Below are 22482 nucleotides of genomic sequence, written 5' to 3'. Positions count from 1 at the left end.
ACACCAGACAACTCCAGACAACTCCAGGCAACTCCACACAAATCCAGACAAAACCAAACCACTCAAGGCAACTCCAGACAAGAACAGACAACATCAGACTACTCCAGACAACACCAGACAACACCAGACAACACCAGACAACAACAGACAACCACAGACTTCTCCAGACAACTCCAGACAACATCAGACAACTCCAGACAACATCAGACAACTCCAGACAACACCAGACAACACCAGACAACACCAGACAACACCAGACAACACCAGACAACACCAGACAACAACAGACAACCACAGACTTCTCCAGACAACTCCAGACAACATCAGACAACTCCAGACAACATCAGACAACTCCAGACAACACCAGACAACTCCAGACAACATCAGACAACTCGTGACAACACCTGGGAACGCTAGACAAATCCAGACAATACCAGACAACACCAGGCTACTCCAGACAACTCCAAACAACACTAGGCAACTCCAGGCAACATCAAACAATACCAGACAACACCAGACAACACCAGGCAACACCACACTACACCAGACAACTCCAGACAACACAAGATAACACCAGACAACTCCAGAAAACACAAGAAAACACCAGACAATACCAAACAACTTCAGACAACTCCAGGCAACACCAGACAATACCAGACAACTACAAACAACTCCAGACAACACCAGACAACACCAGACAACACCAGACAACACCAAACAACACCAGACATCAGCAGACAAGCCCAGACAACACCAGACACCACGAGACAACAGCAGACAGCTGCAGACAACTGCAGACAATTGCAGACAACTCCAGTCAACTCCAGACAACATCAGACAACACCAGACAACACCAGACAACAGACAACACCAGACAACTGCAAACAACTCCAGCCAACTCCAGACAACTCCAGACAACACCAGACAACACCAGACAACACCAGACAACAACAGACAACACCAGACAACACCAGACAACACCTGACAACGCCAGACACCAGATACCACGAGACAACAGCAGACAACACCAGACAACTCCAGGCAACTCCAGGTAACACCAGACATGTACAGACAACACCAGACAACTCCAGGCAACTCCAGACAACACCGGACAACACCAGACAACACCAGACAACACCAGACAACACCAGACAGCTCCAGAGAACACCAGACAACTCCAGACAACTCCAGACAACACCAGACAACACCAGACAAAACCAGACAACACCAGACAACACCAGACAACTCCAGAGAACACTGTACAGCTCTGGACAACACCAGACAGCACCAGACAACTCCAGACATCTCCAGACAACACCAGACAACACCAGACAACACCAGACAACTCCAGACAACATCAGACAACACCAGACAACGCAAGACAACACCAGAGTACTCCAGACAACTGCAGACAACACCAGACAACACCAGACAACTTCAGACAACAGCAGACAACTGCAGACAACTCTAGACTACACCAGACAACACCAGACAACAGAAGACAACAGGAGACAACTCCAGACAACACCACACAACACCAGACATCAGCAGACAAGTCCAGACAGCACCAGACACATCGAGACAACACCAGACAACAAGAGACAACTGCAGACAACTCTAGACTACAACAGACAACTCCAGACAACACCAAACAACACCAGACAACACCAGACACGTCCAGACAACACCAGACAAGTTCACACAACACCAAACAACACCAGACAACTCCAGACAACTCCAGACAACACCAAACAACTCCAGGCAACACCAGACAACACCAGACAACTCCAGACACCACCAGAGATCTCCAGATAATACAAAACACCAGAAAACTCCAGACAATACCAGACAACACCAAACATCTCCAGACAACACCAGACAACACTCTTCAACACGCAAGTTATACTTTTGTATCAGTCAAATCACATATTACTCGGGTAGATAATTTCCAGTAGATCCTTCATGTGTTAGCTCAAATCACCGACCAGTATGTTTTAAATAAGTGACCCACTGATCAGAGCAGATCGACTGGTCCGAACCCTTGACTGGTCCGAACCCTTGACTGGTCCGAACCCGGGACTGGTTTCAAACAGTTTCGTTGGACAATAAAGCAGACTGTAAACGGATGGGTTTGTAGGCGCCCTTATAAACACAAACATTAAAAATCAGGAACGTGACGGTAAGCTGTCCAATATACAAAAAGAGTTAGAAACAGAAATACAAATAGCTAGAGCTTCATTTAAGGTTATTAATATAATATTCAAGAGGTTGCTAGTAGACTTGCAGTAAATCAACCATTCAAATCATTATGAAGCTGTGTGTAGTCTGTGGTCAGTCAAACAAACGGGCTACCACATGGATAAATTGTCATTTTTGTGGAAATTGGTGTCACGCTCCTTGTGCAGATATCCCAGAACTAGCTACAAGCAGTATTAAAACAGAGAAGTGTTTTTGGGTATGCCCAAATGAGGAAAATCTGTGGACTAAAATCACAAGGGTATTAAAAGAGGATAACATCAAAGCTGCTTTCATAGAAAACCTGGAAGCTTTCTACAACAGATAGGAACATAAAAAGTCCGGGCTGAATGGTACTGCCCTTGATACTGGCCATGTAGTCACAAACTGTAAGGCTGGAGGTGATGTCCTGGTAGTCAGTAAATGTAGGGCTGATAGTGCTGTCCTGGGAGACAGTAATGGTGAAGCTGGAGGTGCTGTCCTGGGAGACAGTAATGGTGAAGCTGGAGATACTGTCCTGGGAGACAGTAATGGTGAAGCTGGAGGTGCTGTCCTGGGAGACAGAAATGGTGAAGCTGGAGATACTGTCCTGGTAGACAGTAATGGTGAAGCTGGAGATTTTGTCCAGGTAGTCGGGAATTATACGCAGGAAGGAATACATATAAATGACCTCATAGAGGACAGGAGCCATAGTAGGGAAACAAGTGTAGTCAAAGATAAGATAAAACCAATATTGCAAACCAGAAATACCGCAGGAAATAGCAAACAAGAGGACTCCAATAGCAATAGTGAGGATAAATTACCAAAAACAACTGGTGGGAGCTCCATTGTTGGTGCTAAGGAGGATAGGAATAAGACAGGGAAACATGCACCAACAGGGAATACAGTCACAGAAACCCAAGGCAAACGGAAACCAAGCCTGTGCACATACTATGCACTTGGTATCTGCTGGCATGGGAAATCTGGAAAAACAGATGGGACATGCAACTATGACCACCCTAGAAAATGTCATGCCCATATGACAACAGAAAATGCAAACTCCCTTCCTGTAAGCTTTTTCACCCTGAAATGTGTACCTCTTCAGTACAGGAAAGACTGTGCTATAACTTAAATTGCCAGGCATACCATCTAAAGGGGACAAAAAGATACAAAACATCCAGGCCATGGGAAAACCTGGGTAGCCACAGCCACTCAAGAGGGAGAGGTTTTTTAGTGCCAGGAAGGAAAAAAAATTGGCAGGAAATGGCAGAAATCGTACACCAAATCCAGTCATTCCTGGAGTGGAACCACAGTCGATGGCCTCCACTCCAAACCAACAGATACAGATACTAATGCCGGAAAAAAAATCCCCCCCCAGTACCAACAATACCACCAGTCCGATAACATTCTTCTTTGCAAATATACAGGGTCTAAAGCCAGCAATAAACAACAAAATACCTTTCATCCGTGGACTGCTTGCAGAGGCAAAGGCAATGTTCGCGGCTTTCACTGAGACCCACATAAAGGATCACTTGGACAACGAAATATGGATCCCAGGTTACAACCTATACAGATGTGACAGAGTGAACAGGCAAAAGGGGGGGGTTGGCCTGTACATTGCAGAGTCACTTGTTTGCACAGAACTGCTTAATGCCTCAAATGACGTAGTGGAAGTTTTAGCAGTAAAGGTCGAGAACCAAAACCTAGTCATTGTGGTAGTCTACAAGCCTCCGGATGCAACATCCCAGCAATTCCAGGAACAGCTGTTAAAAATTGACCACTGTCTGGAAAATCTTCCAGCTCCTGCACCCAACATCTTGCTCCTGGGGGATTTCAACTTAAGGCACCTAAAATGGAGGAATATAGCAAATAATATTGTTGCAGTAATAACACCAGGAGGCAGCTCTGATGAAAACTCACACTCACACGAGCTTTTAAATCTCTGCACAAAATTCAATTTAAACCAGCAAATAATAGAGCCTACTAGACTGGAGAATACACTAGACCTCATCTTCACTAACAATGATGATCTGATAAGAAATGTCACCATATCAAAAACAATATACTCAGATCACAACATAATTGAGGTTCAGACATGTATGCGTGGAGCCTCAGACCGACAAAATGAGACTAGTCACGAGGGAGCATTCACCAAATTCAACTTCAATAACAAAAACATAAAGTGGGACCAAGTAAACCAAGTCCTAACCGATATAAGCTGGGAAGATATACTAAGCAACACAGACCCAAACTTATGCCTAGAACAGATTAACTCGGTGGCACTCGATGTATGCACAAGGCTTATTCCTCTAAGAAAAAGGAGGAGTAGATGTAAAATAGAAAGAGACAGGCGCTCCCTTTACAGGCGACGGAAAAGAATAACAGAGCGGCTAAAAGAGGTCAATATATCAGAAATGCGCAGGGAGACACTGGTCAGAGAAATAGCAAGCATCGAACTTAAGCTAAAAGAATCCTTTAGGAGTCAGGAATCGCGGGAAGAACTAAAAGCCATAAATGAAATCGAAAGAAACCCAAAGTATTTCTTCTCCTATGCCAAATCAAAATCGAGAACAACGTCCAGTATTGGGCCCCTACTTAAACAAGATGGGTCCTACACAGATGACAGCAAGGAAATGAGTGAGCTACTCAAGTCCCAATATGACTCAGTTTTTAGCAAGCCGCTAACCAGACTGAGAGTCGAAGATCAAAATGAATTTTTTATGAGAGAGCCACAAAATTTGATTAACACAAGCCTATCCGATGTTATCCTGACGCCAAATGACTTCGAACAGGCGATAAATGACATGCCCATGCACTCTGCCCCAGGGCCAGACTCATGGAACTCTGTGTTCATCAAGAACTGCAAGAAGCCCCTATCACGAGCCTTTTCCATCCTATGGAGAGGGAGCATGGACACGGGGGTCGTCCCTCAGTTACTAAAAACAACAGACATAGCCCCACTCCACAAAGGGGGCAGTAAAGCAACAGCAAAGAACTACAGACCAATAGCACTAACATCCCATATCATAAAAATCTTTGAAAGGGTCCTAAGAAGCAAGATCACCACCCATCTAGAAACCCATCAGTTACACAACCCAGGGCAACATGGGTTTAGAACAGGTCGCTCCTGTCTGTCTCAACTACTGGATCACTACGACAAGGTCCTAAATGCACTAGAAGACAAAAAGAATGCAGATGTAATATATACAGACTTTGCAAAAGCCTTCGACAAGTGTGACCATGGCGTAATAGCGCACAAAATGCGCGCTAAAGGAATAACAGGAAAAGTCGGTCGATGGATCTATAATTTCCTCACTAACAGAACACAGAGAGTAGTCGTCAACAGAGTAAAGTCCGAGGCAGCTACGGTGAAAAGCTCTGTTCCACAAGGCACAGTACTAGCTCCCATCTTGTTCCTCATCCTCATATCCGACATAGACAAGGATGTCAGCCACAGCACCGTGTCTTCCTTTGCAGATGACACCCGAATCTGCATGACAGTGTCTTCCATTGCAGACACTGCAAGGCTCCAGGCGGACATCAACCAAATCTTTCAGTGGGCTGCAGAAAACAATATGAAGTTCAACGATGAGAAATTTCAATTACTCAGATATGGTAAACATGAGGAAATTAAATCTTCATCAGAGTACAAAACAAATTCTGGCCACAAAATAGAGCGAAACACCAACGTCAAAGACCTGGGAGTGATTATGTCGGAGGATCTCACCTTCAAGGACCATAACATTGTATCAATCGCATCTGCTAGAAAAATGACAGGATGGATAATGAGAACCTTCAAAACTAGGGAGGCCAAGCCCATGATGACACTCTTCAGGTCACTTGTTCTATCTAGGCTGGAATATTGCTGCACTCTAACAGCACCTTTCAAGGCAGGTGAAATTGCCGACCTAGAAAATGTACAGAGAACTTTCACGGCGCGCATAACGGAGATAAAACACCTCAATTACTGGGAGCGCTTGAGGTTTCTAAACCTGTATTCCCTGGAACGCAGGAGGGAGAGATACATGATTATATACACCTGGAAAATCCTAGAGGGACTAGTACCGAACTTGCACACGAAAATCACTCACTACGAAAGCAAAAGACTTGGCAGACGATGCACCATCCCCCCAATGAAAAGCAGGGGTGTCACTAGCACGTTAAGAGACCATACAATAAGTGTCAGGGGACCGAGACTGTTCAACTGCCTCCCAGCACACATAAGGGGGATTACCAACAGACCCCTGGCAGTCTTCAAGCTGGCACTGGACAAGCACCTAAAGGCAGTTCCTGATCAGCCGGGCTGTGGCTCGTACGTTGGTTTGCGTGCAGCCAGCAGCAACAGCCTGGTTGATCAGGCGCTGATCCACCAGGAGGCCTGGTCACAGACCGGGCCGCGGGGGCGTTGACCCCCGAAACTCTCTCCAGGTAAACTCCAGGTAAACAACTCTAGAGAACACTACACAACACCAGACATCTCCAGAGAACACCAGTCAACACTATAGAACTGTAGACAACATTGCACAACACCGGACAACACTAAACAACTATGGACAACACTAGACAACACTAGACAACGCCAGACAACACCAGACATTACTAGACAACACTACACAACACCAGACCACACTAGAAAACTCTAGACAGCACCAGACAACACCAGACAATGCCAGACAACGTCAGACAACTCCAAACAATACTAGACAATACTACACAGCACCAGAGAACACTAGACAACCCTTGACAACACTACACAATACCGGACAACACCAAACAACTCTAGACAACGCCAGACAATATTCAATAACCGTGTAATAATAATAATAATAATAATAATAATAATAATAATAATAATAATAATAATAATCATCATACGATATTATTTCCATTGTAGTATAATAATAAGTTATTAAAATAACCCAATGGAAATAATTCACGTTGGCTGACTTTTTTGGGTTATCCCAGGTTCTGTACACGAATGCGCTGTATAATCCTCCGGGTTTAGTGCTTCCCCTTGGTTATAATAATAATAATAATGTACACAAATGCTGCTATGTATGTTAATCTACGTAAGTGAATTTGTGTATACCTGAATAAACTTAATTATAATATATCTTTATTTACTGCAAGTACAAGGTATACAGTCCTAGCTGACATCAATGACATACTGCTATATAGAAAGCCGCTTGTTATGCTGAGCATTTCAGGCAAATTAGGTCAGTTTTGTCCCAGGATGCCACCCACACCAGTCGACTAACACCCAGGTACCCGTTTTACTGATGGGTGAACATAGACAACCGGTGTAAGGAAACACGGCCGATGTTTCCACCCTTTCGCCATGAATCGAACCCGGACTTCACCGTGCGAAGCGAGAGCTTTTGCCACCAGGCCACGGCACTTACTTGGAATTGTCTGGTGTTTTCCATTCCTAGTCTAGCATAAGGGTCATGTAGACCCTGGGGAATGGGAGACAATTTAACGACAATTAGGAAAGGGATAATTCCAGTCCTTCGGATCAAGAACCTTCACTACCACCACACAATTTTGTAAATAAATATTTGAATTTGCGCGCGCAGAGTCACGTGGACCATTGATTATGGCGCACCGTTGCTAGGCAACCACTGACCACTCAACAATTTCTTAACTTTTATTCTGCAAGCTAATGACTATTATTGCCAAAAAAGTTACCTGGTTGTCTTTAAAATGTGCGTTTGCACTTTTGGAAATATTTTAAATTATAATAGCTTAAATAGAATTTATTGTACAAGGTAAAATATTTATTTTGGAGGTGAAGTCTTGCATCATCTTGGATGTCTGGTGTCCTCGGCAGTGTTGCCGAATTGTCTTGTTTAGGGACAGACTGTCCTATATTAGGGCCCTCGGGGTATATACATTCCTGACAAACATTACCTAACCTAACCTATACATTAATAGATATGCCTCAGTGCATATACACCAATAGATATATGTCTCTCACTGTATATACATCTAAAGGCGTTTTTCTCTCAGTGTATATACACGGTGTATATATCAATGAAAATCTGTTAAATGTACACCTCTCATTGTATATACACCGATAGGTGTGCTTCTATGTATATACAGAGAAGGGTGATCTTCTGTTTATACATACCGAGAGGAGTTTATGTGTATATATAATGAGATGTATATTTTTCAGAGTATATACACCAAGGAGTATGTTCATCAGTGTTTTTACACTGAAAGTTGTGTGTATCTCAGCATATATACACAGAGGTGTGTTTTTCATAGAGTAGGTACACTGTGGGTTGGCATCACTTAGTGTGTATAAACCTACGGGTTTAGCGCTCCCTATGGTTATATATATATATATATACATATATATATATATATATATATATATATATATATATATATATATATATATAATATATATATATATATATATATATATATATATATATATATATATATATATATATATATATATATATATATATATATCATGTATATACATCATGGGATGATATACAGTTCCTTGTCGACGTTCATACACGGACAGTTCATATTAATAATTACTTTAGACATCAAAGATTTTTTTTCAGTTTTGGAGACCCGGCAACATCCTCGTCTGATAATAAAACTTCCACATGAATTAACCAACCAATTAATTTCTTTCATCTTCTGTTTTTCAGAATAGAAACGACAGTATAGAATTTTTCTCTTACACAAAGAATAATGCAATAGAAAAATTTGAAGGATTCCATACTAAATAAGTCAAAAAGTTTGACTTTTCTGGGTTATCCTGAGTTTTTCTGGATTATGCTATGTTAGATTATAAATAATCTACTTTATGGAATAATTGTTAAAGTGTAATATTATACATGTGCCTCTAATTAAAATTATTCTCTCATGTTGAATTATTCATTAAGTTTTCTTCCCACAAACTAACTTTTGAGATCAAATAATTGTTATTATATAATATGTTGAGTTGACTGTTATATTAATATATAAATTGGTTGCTTCTGAATTTATATTTACTTCTTTATGGACAAATATACATCTTGCATTAATGTGTCATTTTATAGATGTGGCAACGTTGCGTGGGGGGCAGTTACCCCTTGGCTGTCAGCTGGAACAGACGGGGGTGTAGTGTCTCCGCTTATATCACTCATAAACGGCATATTAACGGACAACTGAGACAACAGGAGCTGTGAGCGTGTGAATAAACAGTTAATGAAACTTACCAAGTGGATACAAACAGGAGAAACAGCACAACAGTGTATATAAATATATATTGAAGTGTATAAATCTGGTGCCTCAGCGATCACGTTGTTTACTTCCTGGTTCAAACACTTCAAGAAGAACCTCAAAAGTCTCTTAATTTCCCTTTACTGTAATCAAATTACATCTGGAAAAGTTAATTTACAAAGCTCTGGCCGGGAAAAATATATTTTTCAGTGACCTGTAATCCTTATAATTGTTTTTTTTTTTTGATACGTGATATAAAGACATGAAAATCAAAGTTCATAATTCAGAATACGACCCAGCGAGTGTTTTATTATAAGTTTAAGAATGTTAGAAATATTTTTGTAAAGTGTCTTAAGATCACACACACAGTCATATATATATATATATATATATATATATATATATATATATATATATATATATATATATATATATATATATATATACCTGGAGTTTACCTGGAGAGAGTTTCGGGGGTCAACGCCCCCGCGGCCCGGTCTGTGACCAGGCCTCCTGGTGGATCAGCGCCTGATCAACCAGGCTGTTGCTGCTGGCTGCACGCAAACCAACGTACGAGCCACAGCCCGGCTGATCAGGAACTGACTTTAGGTGCTTGTCTAGTGCCAGCTTGAAGACTGCCAGGGGTCTGTTGGTAATCCCCCTTATGTGTGCTGGGAGGCAGCTGAACAGTCTCGGGCCCCTGACACTTATTGTATGGTCTCTTAACGTGCTAGTGACACCCCTGCTTTTCATTGGGGGATGGTGCATCGTCTGCCAAGTCTTTTGCTTTCGTAGTGAGTGATTTTCGTGTGCAAGTTCGGTACTAGTCCCTCTAGGATTTTCCAGGTGTATATAATCATGTATCTCTCCCTCCTGCGTTCCAGGGAATACAGGTTTAGAAACCTCAAGCGCTCCCAGTAATTGAGGTGTTTTATCTCCGTTATGCGCGCAGTGAAAGTTCTCTGTACATTTTCTAGGTCGGCAATTTCACCTGCCTTGAAAGGTGCTGTTAGGGTGCAGCAATATTCCAGCCTAGATAGAACAAGTGACCTGAAGAGTGTCATCATGGGCTTGGCCTCCCTAGTTTTGAAGGTTCTCATTATCCATCCTGTCATTTTTCTAGCAGATGCGATTGATACAATGTTATGGTCCTTGAAGGTGAGATCCTCCGACATAATCACTTCCAGGTCTTTGACGTTGGTGTTTCGCTCTATTTCGTGGCCAGAATTTGTTTTGTACTCTGATGAAGATTTAATTTCCTCATGTTTACCATATCTGAGTAATTGAAATTTCTCATCGTTGAACTTCATATTGTTTTCTGCAGCCCACTGAAAGATTTGGTTGATGTCCGCCTGGAGCCTTGCAGTGTCTGCAATGGAAGACACTGTCATGCAGATTCGGGTGTCATCTGCAAAGGAAGACACGGTGCTGTGGCTGACATCCTTGTCTATGTCGGATATGAGGATGAGGAACAAGATGGGAGCTAGTACTGTGCCTTGTGGAACAGAGCTTTTCACCGTAGCTGCCTCGGACTTTACTCTGTTGACGACTACTCTCTGTGTTCTGTTAGTGAGGAAATTATAGATCCATCGACCGACTTTTCCTGTTATTCCTTTAGCGCGCATTTTGTGCGCTATTACGCCATGGTCACACTTGTCGAAGGCTTTTGCAAAGTCTGTATATATTACATCTGCATTCTTTTTGTCTTCTAGTGCATTTAGGACCTTGTCGTAGTGATCCAGTAGTTGAGACAGACAGGAGCGACCTGTTCTAAACCCATGTTGCCCTGGGTTGTGTAACTGATGGGTTTCTAGATGGGTGGTGATCTTGCTTCTTAGGACCCTTTCAAAGATTTTTATGATATGGGATGTTAGTGCTATTGGTCTGTAGTTCTTTGCTGTTGCTTTACTGCCCCCTTTGTGGAGTGGGGCTATGTCTGTTGTTTTTAGTAACTGAGGGACGACCCCCGTGTCCATGCTCCCTCTCCATAGGATGGAAAAGGCTCGTGATAGGGGCTTCTTGCAGTTCTTGATGAACACAGAGTTCCATGAGTCTGGCCCTGGGGCAGAGTGCATGGGCATGTCATTTATCGCCTGTTCGAAGTCATTTGGCGTCAGGATAACATCGGATAGGCTTGTGTTAATCAAATTTTGTGGCTCTCTCATAAAAAATTCATTTTGATCTTCGACTCTCAGTCTGGTTAGCGGCTTGCTAAAAACTGAGTCATATTGGGACTTGAGTAGCTCACTCATTTCCTTGCTGTCATCTGTGTAGGACCCATCTTGTTTAAGTAGGGGCCCAATACTGGGCGTTGTTCTCGATTTTGATTTGGCATAGGAGAAGAAATACTTTGGGTTTCTTTCGATTTCATTTATAGCTTTTAGTTCTTCCCGCGATTCCTGACTCCTAAAGGATTCTTTTAGCTTAAGTTCGATGCTTGCTATTTCTCTGACCAGTGTCTCCCTGCGCATTTCAGATATATTGCCCTCTTTTAGCCGCTCTGTTATTCTTTTCCGTCGCCTGTAAAGGGAGCGCCTGTCTCTTTCTATTTTACATCTACTCCTCCTTTTTCTTAGAGGAATAAGCCTTGTGCATACATCGAGTGCTACCAAGTTAATCTGTTCTAGGCATAAGTTTGGGTCTGTGTTGCTTAGTATATCTTCCCAGCTTATATCGGTTAGGACTTGGTTTACTTGGTCCCACTTTATGTTTTTGTTATTGAAGTTGAATTTGGTGAATGCTCCCTCGTGACTAGTCTCATTTTGTCGGTCTGGGGCTCCTCGCATACATGTCTGAACCTCAATTATGTTGTGATCTGAGTATATTGTTTTTGATATGGTGACATTTCTTATCAGATCATCATTGTTAGTGAATATGAGGTCTAGTGTATTCTCCAGTCTAGTAGGCTCTATTATTTGCTGGTTTAAATTGAATTTTGTGCAGAGATTTAAAAGCTCGTGTGAGTGTGAGTTTTCATCAGAGCTGCCTCCTGGTGTTATTACTGCAACAATATTATTTGCTATATTCCTCCATTTTAGGTGCCTTAAGTTGAAATCCCCCAGGAGCAAGATGTTGGGTGCAGGAGCTGGAAGATTTTCCAGACAGTGGTCAATTTTTAACAGCTGTTCCTGGAATTGCTGGGATGTTGCATCCGGAGGCTTGTAGACTACCACAATGACTAGGTTTTGGTTCTCGACCTTTACTGCTAAAACTTCCACTACGTCATTTGAGGCATTAAGCAGTTCTGTGCAAACAAGTGACTCTGCAATGTACAGGCCAACCCCCCCTTCCTTTTGCCTGTTCACTCTGTCACATCTGTATAGGTTGTAACCTGGGATCCATATTTCATTGTCCAAGTGATCCTTTATGTGGGTCTCAGTGAAAGCCGCGAACATTGCCTTTGCCTCTGCAAGCAGTCCACGGATGAAAGGTATTTTGTTGTTTGTTGCTGGCTTTAGACCCTGTATATTTGCAAAGAAGAATGTTATCGGACTGGTGGTATTGTTGGTACTGGGAGGGGGATTTTTTTTCCGGCATGGAGTGGAGGCCATCGACTCTGGTTCCACTCCAGGAATGACTGGATTTGGTGTACGATTTCTGCCATTTCCTGCCAGTTTTTTTTCCTTCCTGGCACTAAAAAACCTCTCCCTCTTGAGTGGCTGTGGCTACCCAGGTTTTCCCATGGCCTGGATGTTTTGTATCTTTTTGTCCCCTTTAGATGGTATGCCTGGCAATTTAAGTTATAGCACAGTCTTCCCTGTACTGAAGAGGTACACATTTCAGGGTGAAAAAGCTTACAGGAAGGGAGTTTGCATTTTCCTGTTGTCATATGGGCATGGCATTTTCTAGGGTGGTCATAGTTGCACGTCCCATCTGTTTTTCCAGATTTCCCATGCCAGCAGATACCAAGTGCATAGTATGTGCACAGGCTTGGTTTCCGCTTGCCTTGGGTTTCTGTGACTGTATTCCCTGTTGGTGCATGTTTCCCTGTCTTACTTCTATCCTCCCTAGCACCAACAAAGGAGCTCCCACCAGTTGTTTTTGGTAATTTATCCTCACTATTGCTATGTCGTGCCGAATAGGCAGAATTTGCTATCTTGGCTTAAATAGCAACGCTCATCTTGCCATATAAGACAAACCAAAATTTGTGTATGGAATAATTTAGCCAAAATCATTCTGAACTTAACGAAAAAAATATATTTCACTGTGTTCGTTTAGTATTAAATTATTGTAAACAAATCTAAAATACATTTAGTTGTGTTAGGCTAAAATAAATTGTTCTTGTTATAATAAGGTTAGGTAAGTTTTCTAAGATTCTTTTGGAGGAAAATAAAAAAAATTTACATTAACATTAATGAAAAAAATATATGTTGAGATTGATTTCCGCTGATATAAGTTTCCATTTTGCTAATTCAGCAGAGAACTCGCTTGTCAAATAGATCAAAGTCGCCGTTTCGATTTAAAAGTTTATGATCTCGAGAATAGATCTACTGTTAAAGCTCTTGGGCCGATTGAAGGAGTTCAACTGGGATACACTTGGTGCTTCTGACCGAATGTAATGCAGTATTACCCCCGAATTCTTCCCATTAGAGATGTGGATTATCCCAGACGGTAGAGCACCAGATTGTCAATTTACTGACCGCGGTTCAAGCCCCTGGCCCACGCTTCTGTTTGTTCATTGGCATTTGTTTATTACAAGTTAAAATATATATACTGGGAGGGTGTTCCAGGGGTCAACGCTCCCGGAGCCCTGTCCATAACCAGGCCTCATGATGGATCAGGGCCTGATCAACCAGACTGTTACTGCTGGCCGCACCGAACCACAGCCTGGCTGGCCAGGTACTGACTTTAGGTGCTTCTCCAGTTTCCTCTTGAAGACAGCCATGGGTCTCTTGGTAATTCCCATAATGTTGCTGGGAGGCAGTAAACAGTCTTGGGCCCCTGACATATATTGTGCTTTTTCTTAATGTACTTATGGCACCTCTGCTTTTCATTGTGGGACGCTGCACCGCCTGCTGAGTCTTTGGCTTTCGTAAGGAGTGATTTCCATGTGCAGATCTGGGACTAGTCCCTCTAGGATTTTCTAAGAGTTGAATGATATTTCTGGGCCTTTTGTTGCAGTCAACACTTTCAGGAGCTTGCAATGTTGCAGAAAAAAAGATAAGGTGGGCAGCTGCATCCATGGATGCTTCTTCTGCTGGAAAGAAGGCATAATGGAGCGGCAGGAGGCACTTGGCAGTTTAATGCCAGGTACCAGAAGCTGAAGCATATTTAGAAGTAGCAAGAACAGATAGACCAGTCCACAAGGATTGATTAAACAGCAATAACCAGGAGAACTTACTGTTAGTGACCTGTCAATTATCACCAAAATGACATCAGACTTCCATTCGTTTCGTTTCGTTATAAATGACCTCAAATTCTGATTTCTTGGTTTGCGATAATATGTTTTGGGAATTTTCCTAACGAATTAGACACCTAAATCAAATGAACTTCACAGAAGATTGGTAGATATTATTTTCATACAAAAAAAATTCGTTCTAATCAGTGAGAATATATTTTCCTGCAACTTATTGTGGAGAGACTTATTCATATTCTGAGAAATTCCATAGTTATTGGAATTTTTCCAGTATATGCTACCCAGTTACGACCTAAAATTGTGTAACATGCAAGTAGTTTTCAAGAATTCATGGAAGGGTAAAAGCATGTTGATCAAGAATTCCCCCCCAAATTGTGTTGATGGTGTATACATGGTCGGGTGTAGTGGCTGTAACTTGTCTTATGTTGGACCGACTGGAAAACCCTTTGATGATAAGTTATCAAAACACTGATATTCAATCTGAACAGCTCAAGAATCCAGTGCCATATTTAACAACACACAGGATTGCAATAAGTAAGTTTATTCAGGTATACACAAATACAGTTACATAGAATTATCATACATAGCAGCATATGTGTAGAGAACCTAGGATAACCCAAAAAAGTCAGACAGAGTGACTTATTTCCATTGGGGTCCTTTAATAACCCAGCTAAAAGGTTGGAGGCCAGAAGCATAGTTCCTGGTTGCTCCTAGCTGGGAAGAATTATTCTAGAAATGGCTATTATAAAACATGATAACTTTTCACTATGTAATAATAACTTGGAATAGTTCAAATTTGACTCTTTTATAATTGAAGTCATTGTACATAACCTTAAGCCAGGTTATTATATGAAAGCTCTGGACTATCTTAAGTGTCGTAATTCTATGTGGATAAGCTGAGATTAACTTAAGCTTCAAATAATCGAGCCTTTAGTTTCTGCTTGCCTGCCAACTCTTTTTGTTAGACCAGTGTTTGCTGAAGAGTTGTGTTGGATTTGTTTTATATACCTTTATAGAAGCACAGTAGCTAAACTGGATGTGCCTTCGGTTTTTGAACCCCTGTGTTTTTAAGTAAGTATACCCACCATTCATCCTCTTTAATTAAGTCCCGTTTTCTGGTTAGATGACACTTTGTAAAGCAATATCTGCTATTTATGTTTTTTTTTTTTTTTTGTCTGTTTGCTTAGATCAAACAGGGTGATGACCTGGAGATACGTATATATGAATATTTCTACAATAGGTTATAGAAAAAATCATTCTTAATTATTAGAATGAAATATTTTCACATGAAAACAACGTCATTTCACGATAAATGACATATGGAAGTCTTACGTCATTTCATGATAAATGACAGATTACTAAGAAATGACAAGCCATTACTACATAATTATTGCTTATGGACTAAGCTTTCTGTTCTTCCTAGTTGTAAATATGCTTAATTCAGTGTCTGGTATCTAGCACTAGACTGCTAAGTGCATCCTGCCGCTCCATTATGCCTTCTTTCCAGTAGCAGATGCATCCATGGATGTACGTACCCGGATTATCTATTCCTTCTGCAACATTGCAAATTCCTGAAAAAGTGTTAGCTGCAACACGAAAGGCCAAGAGCTATTATTAAACTCACCCTGCAATTTCTTTTTACCTCCTCCTTGGTTGTGTAATGTGACAGGAGCTTGGACTCGACCCCTGCAACCTCAACTAGGTGAGTACACTTGCTTTGGCCTCTCTACACCTCTTGGTAAATCATTGGCTCACTTGGTATTTCCATTATAGCAGCAGCGGTCGAGTCAAAGCTGCTGGCCAAGCCTCTTTGCTGGTCGCTACTAGAACCGCTCTTTCCTTTGCTCGAAGAGCTTGTTAAAGGAATAAATGGCTCCTACTTCACTTTTCAGAATGTTCCCCTTCCTGACATCTCTGAGGCTGATGAAATACTTCGTAACATCCCTGCCTCATTTGAGTTTTCAACTTCCAGTTGTGTCCCTTTGTTCCTGTGTCCCATCTCTGAAACATTCTTCCCCTGTCGTCTGTCAATTCCTCTCAATATTTTATACATCATTATCATGTCACCCCCTTCTCCCTCCTGTCTTCCAGTGTTGTCAGATCGAGTTCCGTTAACCTCTCTTCATAAGACATATCCCTTAGCTCAAGGACTAGTCTTTTTGCCAACTTTTCCATTTTCTCTATTTTTGTGACTTTTTGCATTTTCTCTAATTTCGTGGTGTATACTCCAATATGGGCCTGATGTACATGGTGTACAGTGTCGTGAATGATTCCTTACTTAGATGTCAAAACGCTATTTTTAGATTTGCCAGGCGTCCATATACTGCTGCAGTTATTTGGTTGATGTGCACCTTACGGGATGTGCTCGGAATGATGCTCATCCCAAAATCCTTTTTTCTTTTATGTGGTTTGCAGCCTTTGGCCCCCGAACATGTAGTCCACCTGCAGTCTTCTTTGTCCTTCCTCAAGCTTCATGACTTTGTACTTGGTGAGGTTAAACTTCCGGTTTTCAGCCTGTCCAGATCCCATTGTAGTCTTAATCTCATATCATTCACATATACAAGAAGCAGCACAGACCCTAGGACTGAAACTTGTAGAACCCTGCTCGAAACATGTTCCCAGTCTAATACCTCGTCACATACCATCACTCTTTATTTACTCCTTGTCAAGTATTCTCTGAGCTATTGCAATGCTTTTCCTGCTATTCCTACCTGCTCCTTTAGCTTTTGTACCAGTCTCTTGTACGGTACTGTGTTGAAAGCCTTCTTACAGTCTATGAAAATGCAGTCTACCCGCCTCTCTCTTTCCTGTCTTACTTCTGTTACGTTGTCGTAGAACTCTTATTAGGTTTGTGACAGAAGATTTCCCACCCATGAAGCCGTGTTAGTTGTCATGGATGAGCTGTTTTCTTTCTAGGTGCTTAACCACTCTTCAGATGATCTATGACTTTACATACTACACATGTAAGTGACACTGGTGCCCCGGTGGCCTGGTGGCTAAAGCTCCCGCTTCACACACGGAGGGCCCGGGTTCGATTCCCGGCGGGTGGAAACATTCCGACACGTTTCCTTACACCTGTTGTCCTGTTCACCTAGCAGCAAATAGGTACCTGGGTGTTAGTCGACTGGTGTGGGTCGCATCCTGGGGGACAAGATTAAGGACCCCAATGGAAATAAGTTAGACAGTCCTCGATGACGCACTGACTTTCTTGGGTTATCCTGGGTGGCTAACCCTCCGGGGTTAAAAATCCGAACGAAATCTTATCGTATCTTATCTTATCTGGTCTGCTGTATATTGCTCTCTCTCTCTCTCTCTCTCTCTCTCTCTCTCCTTAAAAATTACGACTACATTTAGTGTCTTCCATATCTTAGGTAGTGACCTTGTTTCGATAGATTTCTTGAAGTAAAGTAAAAGGACACAAGTGCAACTAATGTGACATTTTATTGTGGCAACGTTTCGCTCTCCAGGAGCTTTGTCAAGCCGTTACAAACAATACATGGAGATTTTGTTGACTTGATTGAACTCTGTGTTAATTTCAACTGTTTTTCTTTCAATAACAGGCTCTACAAACAAACCTACGGCACGGGAATGGGGTCCCCCATCAGTGCCGTAATCTTAGCCAACTTGTAAATGGAACACCTAGAGTCCGAACACTTCGCCAACATCATCCCTTCAAGCGTCACTTGGTTACGTTACGTGGACGACGTCCTCGTAATAACTCCCAAACGTTTTGATGTACGGAATCTTCAGGCAAGGCTCAACGCAATTGAACCGGCGATCCAGTTTACACTAGAAGAAGAGTCCAATGACAAGCTACCGTTCCTCGACGTCCTCATTCACAAAGTAGACAACAACCTAAGATTTCAAGTTTATCGGAAACCCACCAATAAATTATTATTATTATTATAATCAAGAGGGAAGCGCTAAACCCAGAGGATTATACAGCGCCTGGGGGGGGGGGATGTGGAAGGCATTCAGGCTTAATTCGGGGAACTGGAGCACAGTTCCAATTCCCTAAATCAAGAGCTCCTCACCAACATCAAGGAACCTACCTTGAGGGGACCTACCAATAAAAATGATCTCTCACACTTCTATTCCAGTCAAGATACCAAGACCAAAAGAGGCATCATCATCATCGGGTTTTTCCTAAGAGCATAATACCGAATTTGTAGTCCAGAGTTTCTTGACCAGGAATGTACATACATTCACCAAACCTTCACTGAGTTACATTTTCCTTCCTTTTTCATCAAAGACTGCAAGAAAAGAACTCTTCAGATCATTAATTCTCCATGCACCAACACCACTCCCAACAAAGTTATAATTCTTCCCAACAGCCAGGTTGCAATGAACGTTTCTAAAGTACTTTCACAATCTAACAACAGAGTCGCCATCGCTTCCAGCACTTCTATAAAGGATCTAACCAGGACAAAATCAAAGCACCATGAACCACTATACCCTGTGGAGACTGCGACAAGATTTATGTAGGTGCAACAGCAAGAAACCTCGACACCCGCCTCAATGAACACATTTACGCATGTAGGAACGATAACTTGAACAACGCCTGTGTACAACACCGAAATTCCACCAATCATCTCATGAAATTCAGGGACGCCCAACTAGTGATCAAAGAAACTAATTTCCGCAGACGCAAGTGCCTTGAATCAGCACTAATTGCTGTTTCGAATACAATTAAACAAAACAAAGGCAGCTTCACCATCTCTGAAGTCTTAGCAAGAATCCTCTTGAAATCAGTAAACCCTGCCATCACATAGTGTCTCCTGTTAATACTACACAAAGCACATTACAGAGATTGTACACTGAAACAGGCCTTCTCTATCCAGTCTCTAACCTATTTTTATGTTACCCAAGTAATAGCTTTCATATCCTTTTACTCACGTGCGAGTTAATTGCTCTACCATAATGTATTACTACTACTACTACAACTTATATCACTACTACTACTACTACCACTAGTATTGCACCTCACTCTGAGCCTATATATACCCTCTGTGTCCATGTACTGTTTGTAACGGCTTGACAAAGCTCCTGGAGAGCGAAACGTTGCCACAATAAAATGTCACATTAGTTGCACTAGTGTCCTTTTACTTTACATATTGTTGGTAATTCTACCAACATTATTACAGATTTCTTGAAGATTGTTATAACGGCATACACAGTGCCTCTGCTCCCACTCTCAGGACCCAAAGAGAGATATTATCTTGGCCCACCTCCTTCGAGCTTTCTAGTTCACATAGCAGTTTTTTTGAACTCCTTGGTTATGTGCAGTGTGTTCAGCACTTGCTGGTGTAACCTAATGATTCTGTTTGCTGGAAGCCTTTTTGTCTCCACTAAAATTACCTCCCAAAATCTCGTGCTGAGCTTTTCACATTCTTTCTTGTCATTCCTTGTGGGTGCCCCATCTTGTTCAGCCTTGAGTGTTGTTTTCCTCCTGATGTGGCTGTAAGACAGCTTTGGTTCAGATTTGTCTTTCGATGCTTATTCATTCTGATATTCCCGCTAGGCCTCCCTCTTCATCTATGCATATTTGTTTCCGGCTCCTCGGCTCAGTTCCTTATTTTATTGAGTCCTTTCCCTTCTATACTTTTTCCATGTCCTAGCACACTTGGCTTTGGCCTTTCTACTCTCTCAGGTTAACCATGGGCTCACTCTGGTCTTCCCATTGTTTCTGTTGCTTCTGAGTACGAACTTCTCTGCCTTCCAGAGAAGTTCGTACTCAAGTGTTCCATCATTATATTTACTGTTTTTCCCTATAGTTCTCTTCCCCACTGCACCTCATAAAGGAATTGCTTCATGCCTGTTTAGTCCCCTCTCTTTACGATTGACTTCTTCCATCCTTCTCGTGCGTGTGCTCACTTAGTTGTGGTTGCAGGGGTCGAGTCACAGTTCCTGGCCCTGTGTGTTTGTGTGTGTGTCTGTGTGTGTATGTGTGTGTGTGTGTGTACTCACCTAATTGTACTCACCGAATTGTCGTTTCAGGGGTCGAGACTCAGCTCCTGGCCCCGCCTCTTCACCGAGTGCTACTAGGTCCTCTCTCTCCCTGCTCCATGAACTTTATCATACCACATCTTAAATCTATGTATGGTTCCTGCCTCCACTACCTCACTTGCTAGGCTATTCTACTTCGTGACTACTCTGTGACTCAAGAAATACTTCCAAACATCCCTTTGACTCATCTGGGTCTTCAACTTCCAATTGTGACCCCTTGTTTCTGTGCCCCCTCTCTGGAACATCTCTGTCCACCTTGTTTATTCCATGCAGTATTTTGTATGTCGTTATCATGTCTCCCCTAACCCTTCTGTCCTCCAGTGTCGTCAGGCCGATTTCCCTTCACCTTTCTTCATAGGACATTTCCCTTTGCTCTGGAACTAACCTTGTCGCAAACCTTTGGACTTTCTCTAATTTCCTGACGTGCTTGATCAAGTGTGGGTTCTAAACAGGTGCTGCGTACTCCAGTATGGGCCTGACGTAGATGGTATACAGAGTCTTAAACGAATCCTTACTGAGGTATCGGAACGCTATCCGTAGGTTTGCCAGGCGCCCGTATGCTGCAGCAGTTATCTGATTGATGTGCGCCTCAGGAGATATGCTCGGTGTTATACTCACCCCCAGATCTTTTTCCTTGAGTGAGGTTTGCAGTCTTTGGCCATCTAAACTATATTGTGTCTGCGGTCTTCTTTGCCCTTCCCCAATCTTCATGACTTTGCATTTGGCAGGGTTAAATTCAAGGAGCCAGTTGCTGGACCAGGCTTGTAGCCTGTCCAGGTCTCTTTGTAATCCTGCCTGATATTCGTCCGATTCGATTCTTCTCATTAACTTCACATCATCTGCAAACAAGGACACTTCTGAGTCTATCCCTTCCGTTATGTCGTTCACGTATACCAAGAACAGCACAGGTCCTAGGACTGACCCCTGTGGAACCCCGCTTGTCACAGGCGCCCACTCTGACACCTCGTCGCTTACCATGACTCGTTGTTGCCTCCCTGTCAAATATTCTCTGATCCATTGCAGTGCCTTTCCTGTTATGTGTGCCTGGTCCTCTAGCTTTTGCAGTAACCTCTTGTGAGAAACTGTGTCGAAGGCCTTCTTGCAGTCCAAAAATACGCAGTCGATCCACCCCTCTCTCTCTTGTCTTACTTCTGTCACCTTGTCATAAAACTCTAGTAGGTTTGTGACACAGGATTTTCCTTCCCTGAAACCGTGCTGGTTGTCAATTATACACTTGTTTCTTTCCAGGTGCCCCACCACTCTCCTCCTGATGATCTTCTCCATGACCTTGCATACTATACACGTTAGTGATACAGGTCTGTAGTTTAGTGCCTCATGTCTGTCTCCCTTTTTAAAAATTGGGACTACATTTGCCATTTTCCATACCTCAGGGAGTTGCCCAGTTTCAAATGATGTGTTGAAGATCTTTGTTAATGGCTCACACAATATCTCTGCTCCCTCTTTAAGGACCCATGGAGAGATGTTGTCTGGTCCCACCGCCTTTGAGGTGTCAAGTTCGCATAGCAGCTTCTTCACCTCCTCCTTGGTTATGTGTGTGTGTGTGTGTGTGTGTGTGTGTGTGTGTGTGTGTGTGTGTGTGTGTGTGTGTGTGTGTGTGTGTGTGTGTGTGTGTGTGTGTGTGTGTGTGTGTGTGTGTGTGTGTGTGTGTGTGTGTGTGT

Source organism: Cherax quadricarinatus, chromosome 38 (assembly GCF_038502225.1).
Source record: "Cherax quadricarinatus isolate ZL_2023a chromosome 38, ASM3850222v1, whole genome shotgun sequence".
NCBI classification, from domain to species: domain Eukaryota; kingdom Metazoa; phylum Arthropoda; class Malacostraca; order Decapoda; family Parastacidae; genus Cherax; species Cherax quadricarinatus.
This window is presented reverse-complemented; position numbering follows the sequence as displayed.